The sequence below is a fragment of the Drosophila montana genome, unplaced genomic scaffold, assembly GCF_035044405.1.
Source record: "Drosophila montana isolate Dmon_TW-CO22-7 unplaced genomic scaffold, ASM3504440v1 contig_198_1, whole genome shotgun sequence".
NCBI classification, from domain to species: domain Eukaryota; kingdom Metazoa; phylum Arthropoda; class Insecta; order Diptera; family Drosophilidae; genus Drosophila; species Drosophila montana.
In genome coordinates, this window is record NW_026996907.1 from 21,784 (window position 1) to 29,767 (window position 7,984).

Genomic DNA, 7,984 nt, shown 5'->3' on the forward strand with positions numbered 1-7,984 from the left:
CATATAATACCAAAGCCAACAAATGCATTGGATACGGTCTAATTCACACCATTGGTTCTCTTCCAATCACAACATAATGTGATCTTACCAAAAGTCAGGTAATTCTTGTGATATATAAATAATAATACAAATATAAGTATCTACCAGGGGATCCCTGACCAGCTCCTATCAATCGCTGACGATTGGGACCTCCCAAGCGATCACCGGGCCTGATAGGTACCCTGAAGAGCAGGGCCAGGATGGTGAGCGCAATACCGAGGCTGATCAACGCACGCACTAATCTCGGTGTGTTCCAGAGACAGATGAGTGAAAGTATTCACCTCAACACCGAAATCTGCACTGGACTGTATGTAGAGGACGACAATGCAGCTGGATAGTGCTGATAGTGCGGACTGAACGCCAACCTGCTCAGGATCAAGAGGCGGGGCAGACTCAGCATCCGTGGGACAAGGCAGAGTGGCGAAGAGAGGAGCAGCAACTCAAGGAGGCCCTTCGCAGACTCAAAGACGCATCCTTCTCCAGAAGGTTGGAGAGTATGGACTATATACATGACTCAGGATAATCGCTCTGGCGAGCAACTAAAAACCTGAATCCTGGAGAACCGTTCCCCTTCTTCACTACAATGATAAATATTGCCTTACAGACGAAGAGCAAGCCGATACCTTCGCCAGCCACCTGGAGGAACGGTTTACATCTTGCGAATTGGCAGAAGAGCTTGATGAGAATACCTGAGTGTTGGAGACTCCGCTTTAAATGTCACCACCTATCGGCCCTATCCGCGTATCAACGTCGTCAAAGTCCTTCCCATGGATAAAGCACCGGGCCCTGATTTAATATGCTACACCACCCTGAAGGTCCTGCCAGTGCGCGCGCTCCTTTTTATAACGTTGATCTTTAAATCCATATTATTCGGGCAAGCCGGAATATGTCCCTGAGTCATGGATCACAAGGCCATCATTCCTGATCACCAATTTGGGTTCAGGGGAGGCGCTGTTGAACAAGTTCACAGATTGATTAACCATATTCTTAAGGCTATCGACGACAAAGACAGAGCAGGCCTTTGACCCAGTCTGGATTGAGGGATTGTTCCAGAAAATCAAGATGAGTCTCCCCGCCCCATTCTTTCTACTTCTGCGCTCTTATCTAATGGAGCGAAAGTTCGAAGTCAAAGATAGGGCAGCAATCTCTCCTGTTCGCAAAATGAAGGCGGGTGTCCCTCAAAGCAGCGTTCTGGCGGCTCGGACCCCAGGCAAAGACCAGATGACAATATTTGCCGATGACGTGGCGATATTTTACTCCTCCCAATGCATGTACGAAGCCAGTGACGGGGCCCAGGAATACATACACTTGCTTGAGAGCTGGTCATGCAGGTGGAACATCAAGCTCAATGCCTCGAAGTTCATAGCGGTCAACTACATACTGAGGCATGGCAAGGCTCCAGCAGTCTGGAAAGTTGGCAGCCCCCTTCACCCTGGCAGAAGCGGCAAGTATCTTGGAATTGTACTGGATAAGAAGCTTAGCTTTCGGGCGCACATCGACGGCCTTCTCAAGCAGTGTCGCTTTAAGATGGCCAAGGCCAACTGGCTGCTAAACCCCAACAGCCCATTGCCACTTCGCTGCAAACGGGCAGTTTACAATGTCGTGGTGGCACTAACTTGGAGATACGGTATCCAGCTTTGGGGCATTGCATATCGGACATATCGAAGACGAATTCAGACATTCCAAAAATTGGCCTTGCACCGAATGACCGGTGCTGACTGGTACGTCAGAAATTCTACCTTCCACAGAGACCTCAAAATGGCCACCATAGACAGCCAAGACGGAGCATTCGTCAACCGGTACAACGAACGCTTGCAGCGACACTGCAACCGGGTAGCAAGAGACCTCGCTGGGAGGTATGTAGTCAGGAGGCTCAAGTAAAAATCGTTCAAGGACCTCCTCCAACCACGACATAGGAGACGCCCCAGAGTCCCTCGACTACCTACGAGACGATACCGCCCTGTTGAAAAAATCCGCCTTTGACGTTTGTCCACGATAAAGCCTGAGGACCCAACCAGGCTTGCCGAAATATCACCTAAGCCAATTGTGTTATAATGAAAATGTATGCTTTTTTTTTATTTAACACAAAAAACATTTGTAAAAAAAAAATCAAATATAAGTGTGTAATATATAACAATAAAAGTGCAATAACTGTTACCAAAGTACTTTTCTACCTATATACAGTCGAAGAAAGACGTATTTATTTGCAAAAGCTAATATGAAATCTAAACCGCTTGAGTCCAGCGAATAGAAAGTAAACATACTTTGCAAAAGAAAAAATAGCCCTCATCCAAAGTCAGCTGAACCGGTATGTGCCACAAGAAATTTGGCAACGATGCTCGCAATTGTCGCGAACCGTGCTCATTTTAAAAAAAAAATGTCTTCGAAAGCAGCGATTGCTGAGGATGTTCAGCGCATTATCGTCCGACTCGAGATTAAAGACCAGCAAGAAACATAAACTTTCTCATCGATACCGGTGCCTAAATCCCCGTCTTGCCAACACCACACAGCATTAAACTCAAGTCCAATTCAACGGAATTATTCGCAGCTAACGGACGCATTTCTTTATCCCTTGGCCTGCAAAGAAATTTAACCTGGACTTTCATTCTAGCCAAAGTTGACTATTTATTGGACTTTCGATACTTCTGACTTTCTAAAACATTTCGATTTATTTGGGGATATTAAACAAAACAAGTATGTCGGTCGCGATACACTTTTGAAAACAACGAGTTCCGGAATACAAAACAATATCATACAAATCACTTCATATAGGCCCCCAACGTATGAATCTACTCTTCGACTTACGGGAGATAAATTTTAAGCCCAAAAAAGGAGTTCACATATCCACTGTAAAAATGTATATGTCGACCCTGTAAGAACAATTAGTCCACCCCACTAGACGTAGACGTAAGAGGCTCTAGGAGGTGTTGCGTGCTCCTCGAGCAACATGCGCAATTTATTCATATCATTGGTCATCTGTCATTTACAGTGGTTGCGAGTGAAGGCAAGAGGGTGCAAACAACAACGACTAAGCGAAATGAAAAATTGTAATGACTATTAATTTTGCCAAATAATTAAATACTCGCTCAGAAGAAAAACAGATCACACAAAAAATGTATACAAAAATCTCCAAAACGGCTTACTTTAGTGCTTGCAAGTTACAAGAATTGTAGTGTGTATTTGCCTTGAATGAACACCCTGTATTCAAAAAAAAATATAAAAATATTTATACATTAAACAAGTCCAGAGCCACTGGCTCTGGCTCATATTACGCAGCGCGGTTCACCAGGCTCTATAGCTGACCGTTTATGTTTACGCTGATTAAATTTAATGATTAAATATAATGGTCGACAAGAGAGATAAAAATAGATGTGCTCCAAGATTGTTATTTATTTTTGCAGATTTTTTGTGTATTTTGCATCTTCTGTGCTTTATTTAAAAGGCTTTTATTAGTTGTGCAGCGTAAGTTTATTAATTATTGCATTTATCAACTGCGCCGTCAGTTCCGTATTGTTGTTAGTGCTAGTTTTGATTATCTTTTATTTTGTCGCACTCCTGTGCACAGACTTGTTTGTCCGTGTGTCCGCTGGTGCATATTTCTGCTTGTGCATCGCGCTCTCACAAATTTTTGTTGTTGCCTATTGCTCCAAACAAAATTGTTCGTGTACACATTTTTTGAACGTTGCTCTTCTATTTTTGTGCACTGTTTTTCGTTCGCTATCGCAAATTTATTCTGTTTATCTTTAACCCCGGTAGTCAATCTGCCGTGCTGTAAAAAACATTGCACGTTCAAGCAGGCTGAAGATTCTGCACAGCCTCAATTCGATGAGCTGGCTATGTGAAAATATGCTGCATACTAAATGTGCAGGTCTCACTGGGCCTGATTTCGACAAGATCGCTGGCATTGCCAAGAAGAGCTGTGGCACAGTATGCATCGACAAGCTAATTGATTTCTCTAGAAAGTATAATTCTGTGAGAAATTAATTGGTTTAACTTAACAATGTGGATAAGCACAGCTCGAGTCACTATGACTCGAGCTTCGAGTTGTTTATCAAATATAAATTTGAGTCTCCACCTAATCGCTGGATAAAGCTTCAATTTTTAAATTTGCCCTCTACATCTGCCCAAACACCTTCGCCACTTTTGTCTGTGCCTATCAACTTTGATTTATCCCCAATGGTGTATTTATCGCCTTCTCAAGCGATTGTCCGTATATCAACCCTGTGGTATCCCCTGGAGTAATCCGTGTAGACTCTATATTAGAACCTGACCTTGTCAGGGGAACTGCCTCAGCATCGTCAGCTTCTGGCCGCAAATGTAGACCTATGCGCAATCTATCCCAGCTTCTATTCCATCTTCAGCCCCAGCTTCTATTATGACTGTTGTTGCCCCTTGTAAGCAAGTTTTTGTGTTCCGGCTTTCTTCCGACACTACTTGCGATTCAGTGGCAGCTTATATTGCTAGCAATTCTTCTGCTAGCGTATCTAAATTTAATTTATGCTTCCTCGTGAAATTGCATCATCCAAAATTAATGTTTCACATGCTTCGTTCCCAATCATATGTGATCCTAGATATTGGCCTCCTCACTTGATTGTTTACGAGTTTAAGCAAAAAATGCAAAGCCAGCTTTTCCATGCCAACCTTCAGACACTTCGGTACAAGGTTCCACTGTTACTGCCACAAAAAACTTTTTTTTTTTTTTTATTTAATAAGTGGTTTGTAAGGACTCTTTTGCCTTATGAACCATTTGATGTCTTTTGTTAATTTCGCCATGTTTTTACAATTTAAAAACTTGTTTCGTTATTCTATTTTCTGTATCTAATATCTATCTTGTCTGTATTATTGCCGCGTATCCCTGCGGATGGGTGGGCGTTGTTGGTGGAGTTGGGTGGGTAGTATGTAGCCGGTTGTTATAGAGGGCGCAGTGGGTCCTTATTTGCTCTTCAACCCAGGGGATCCTCAGGTCTCTGTGTAGAACGCTGTTGCACACGTAAAATCGGGCTCCTGCCATCCTGCGCAGAGTTTTGCTTTGGAGAGATTGAACTCTTTTTCTGTTGGATGGAGCACCCAAGCCCCAGATCTGTATGGCATATCGCCAGATGGGTGCCACAGTTTGTAAATACACAAGCCGTTTACTTCCAAGGGAAAGTTTGCTGCGAGGGTTGAGGAGCCAATTTAACTTGGTCAGCTTATTTCGACAGCGTTAATGAGGCTGGCGAAAGTGAGGCGCTTGTCAAGGGTGACGCCCAGGTTTTTTGTTTCACTTTCTTGAGTAAGCGTTAGCCCGATTAACCTTAGCGCTGGCAATACTCCTCTTCTAATTGTGAAGCACACGGTGGTGCTTTTGGCAGGGCTTAGTTTGACGTTCCAGCGTCGAGCCCAGCTGCTAAGAAGGTCCAGATAGTCCTGCGCAGCATCTGCAGCAACAACTGGGGACCTGGCGCTGACCATTGCGCAGACGTTGTCGGCATATAAGGCCATTAGAAGTGAGCGCGAAGGCAGACCGAGGGCATGGGCGTCTGGAGTAGGCATGTCTGCGGAGAAGAGCGAAAATAGAAGTGGCCCTAGTACACTACCTTGCGGGACGCCAGCTTGGATGTAATGTGTGGGGGACTGCTCTGCCCTAACTTTCATCCTAAAAGAACGACCCTCCAAGTAGGATCGGATCAGGGTGAAGTAGGGCGGGGGCAGTCCGCGTTTCAGTTTTGCCAGCAGCCCTAGGTGCCAGATACGGTCGAATGCCTGGCTGACATCGACAAAAGTCGCCACACAGTACAATTTTTTGTCAAATGCCTCCAGAACGTGGTTGATGACCCTATGTAGCTGCTCCGTGGTTCCGTGCCCAGCGCGAAAGCCAAACTGGTGGCCAGGAATTAGGTGCCGTGACTCTGCAAAGGCCGTAAGTCTTGCTGCGACAAGTCTTTCCCAGACCTTGGATAGTGCAGGCAGGAGACTAATCGGTCGATATGACTCGGGGTCGTCCTCCGGCATGCCAGGCTTGTGGATCATGGTTACGATGGAAATTTTCCACGCTTCCGGAAAATACTTCAACCTCATTATGGCGTTGAATATTAATACCAGGAAAAGGATAGCATTCGTGGGGAGCGCTTTTAATGTGCGATTGCACACTAAGACGTGTCCCGGGGCCTTGTTTGGCTTCAAGCGTTGGAGCACTCTTTTCACCACCTCTTTGGTAAATGGAGTTGGAGGGGAGTCCGGCTCTGTTTCTGAGGCTACAGCGGCTCTCGTCTCGGCAATCTCGTCTTCCGTGGCGATGCTGAATGGCGTGAATCGCACCTCGAGGTGGGCAGCAAAGGTTGCAGCCTGCTCTGCGTCTGAGCGGCACCTGGCGCCGTCACTTCTTTTGAGGGGAGCCTGCCTCAGAGGTTGGCGTTTTGTGCCGCGTGCCGCCTTTCACAGCGAGAAATCCGCGTTATGTTGGGACGACATGTTCATCAGCATGTCGTCAAAATATCTTGCCCGTTGCACTTGAAGCTCCCGATGCAGTTCGTCAGCGATTCTGCGCCAGTTCGCCTTGTCGCCGGGGTGTCGAGTGCGCGACCAGATCTTACGAAGCCTTCTTTTTTCTCTAAGTAGGATTAACAGGTCCGGCGAGAGTTTGTAAAGCCCGTTGCGGTGGCTGCATTGACTGGGTAGAGGACGCTTGGCTTCAGCTGCTGCAGTCCGCACCCTTTCGGCGAATCCGTTAAGAGCGTCGTAGATGTCCTCTGCGGAAGCTATATCCATGTCCGGGTAGATGATGTCGTTTAGCTTGCGCCTGAAGACATTTATATTGGTCTGCCTGTCGATGATCCTTTCTAGCGTTGGGTAGTGTCTGGCGGCGGTATTGATTGAAATTACCAGCGGCAAGTGGTCGGAGCTCAGGTCAGCACGAGATTCAATGCTGAGCGTCCAGTGTGGGAGACCCCTGTATATTGCAAAGTCGAGGCAGGAGGGTCTGCGGCCAGCCTGTGGTGGGAACCTCGTGGGGCTGCCAGTGGCTAGACATTCAAAGCGCGCGTCGTGCATGAAATCGGTGAGCTCACGTCCCCTGGCGTTGCTGCGGCTTGCCCCCCAAAGCTGATGGTGTGCGTTCCAATCACCGCCCAGTAAGCACTTTGGATCGAGGGTGCTGAAACGCTGGCAGAGCTCATTGGCTGTCCATCTGAAGCCGGGCTGGCAATATATGGCGCCAAATTCGACGTCTCCAGAATCCGTTGAGACTATTGCAGTGTCCAGTTGCAAGTCGGCTTCGCGTTTGGGGGCGGTGGAGAAGTGCGAGATTACACTGCGGATAAGAATTGCTGCGCCACCCCAGCGTCGTTGAGCGGGGTGATTCGCTGGGTAGGAGGAGTACTCAGGAATGCGGGGAGTCTCCAGATCACGCATGTGGGTTTCCCTTAAAAGTGCGATATCTACCTTGTGGAGCTGCATGTAGAGTTGCAACTAATGGATTTCGGCTGGGACGCCGCCCGCGTTCCAGCACAGGACCCTGAGGGTGCTCATTTTGAAAGAAGCACGCTAGGGAGCTCGAGCATGCGATTCTGCATCTGCATGTTCGCCTCTTGCATCTTGAAAAAGCTCTGCATCGATGTGTTTAGAGCTTCGATTGCTTCGTGAACTCGACCCATGGGAGGATGATTTTCGGTGCGGTTTGTGGGTAACTCTTGTGGCCCAGGCTGTTGTTGAGCACCACGGTGTTGGCGAGGCGTTTGTTGTTTGCGTTGGTGTTCCTGCTCTTGAAAAAGGTTAGGTTGTCGTTGCCGAGGGTCCTGTGTGGGAGCGATAAACTGTCCAACAGTTGGCCATTCGTCTTGCATGGAGCTGTTGCCACGAGCGACTTGGGCATATGTGTGGCCTGTTGTAGGGCTGGAGGCTGGGGCAAGAGGGCGTGAAGAGCTTGCCACTCTATTCTTTATCAGAATGTCAGAGGCCTTATTTCTAT